The following is a 1,155-nucleotide window of genomic DNA, read 5'->3' as shown; positions in this document are numbered from 1 at the left end:
GAAGAAGAAGAAGAAGAAGAAGAAGAAGAAGAAGAAGAAAAAGAAGAAGAAGAAGAAGAAGAAGAAGAAGAAGAAGAAGAAGAACAAGAACAAGAAGAACAAGAAGAACAAATAAGAAAAAAAAGAGCAAGAGCAAGAAGGACAAGAACAAGACAAATTCACTCTATCTAAACAGCGAACCCTGTGACAATGTAACTTTCCTAAACACCACCAACAAAGTAACACTAAACAAAGCAATACAGTAGACAACAAAACAACTGGTACGGTACAGCGTTCCCATAACTTTTTGCCTGACTTTTTGGTCCTTGTATTGCCCCATTCCCAAACTTGTCGTATCTCTCTCATGGAAAAAAGCCAATAAACCAACATGGTTTCATAAACATAGTTTGGTTTTCCTTCCCATGAATCTGTCTATTTTCTCCCCTCGCTTGTGACGTTAGACAAGTAACGAACCGACTGAGCATGCAATCTCCTACACCTTTCACAGTCGTCACTTACGTTCCGACTCCTCATCCACCTTCTTCATTCCGTCTTCCAACCGCTTTATCAATCTTTCTTTCCCTCACCCATGTCACTCCATCAATCTGTCTAGTAGTTTCTTTTCTTTTTCTTTTCTTTCATTCTTCTACCCCTCCCCTTCTCCCCCCTCCACCCCCCGCTCTCTCTCTCTGATTAGATTACACACCTAAACACACACACACACACACACACACACACACACACACTCTTATCAGACTCTCTCGGCCTTCCCTCTTCTCTCTCTCTCTCTCTCTCTCTCTCTCTCTCTCTCTCTCTCTCTCTCTTTCTTTCTTTCCCTCTCTCTCCCCATCTCTTTGTGTCTGCCCCTTCCCCCCTGTTTGTACCTTCACCCTCTCCCCCTTCTTTCTCTCGCTGTCTCCTCCCCCCCTCCCTTTGTCTCTCTCCCTCTCTGATTGTATCTTTACCGCCCCCTCCTCTCCCTTCCCCTCTCTCTCCTTCTCTCTCTCATTCTCTCGTTCTCTCTCTATCTCTTTCTCTCATTCTCTCTCTCTCTCTTTCACACACACTGACAACGCATCTTTCCGTCAAGCACGTCATTATCGATAAGCTTGTCTTCACCATGCAAACCGTCACCATATCTATAGTTTCCTCTTCTTCCTCAGCCATTAGTATACA

The sequence above is a fragment of the Aplysia californica genome, unplaced genomic scaffold (assembly GCF_000002075.1).
Source record: "Aplysia californica isolate F4 #8 unplaced genomic scaffold, AplCal3.0 scaffold00528, whole genome shotgun sequence".
Classification (NCBI taxonomy): Eukaryota; Metazoa; Mollusca; class Gastropoda; order Aplysiida; family Aplysiidae; genus Aplysia; species Aplysia californica.
Note: the sequence above shows the minus strand (reverse complement) of the source record.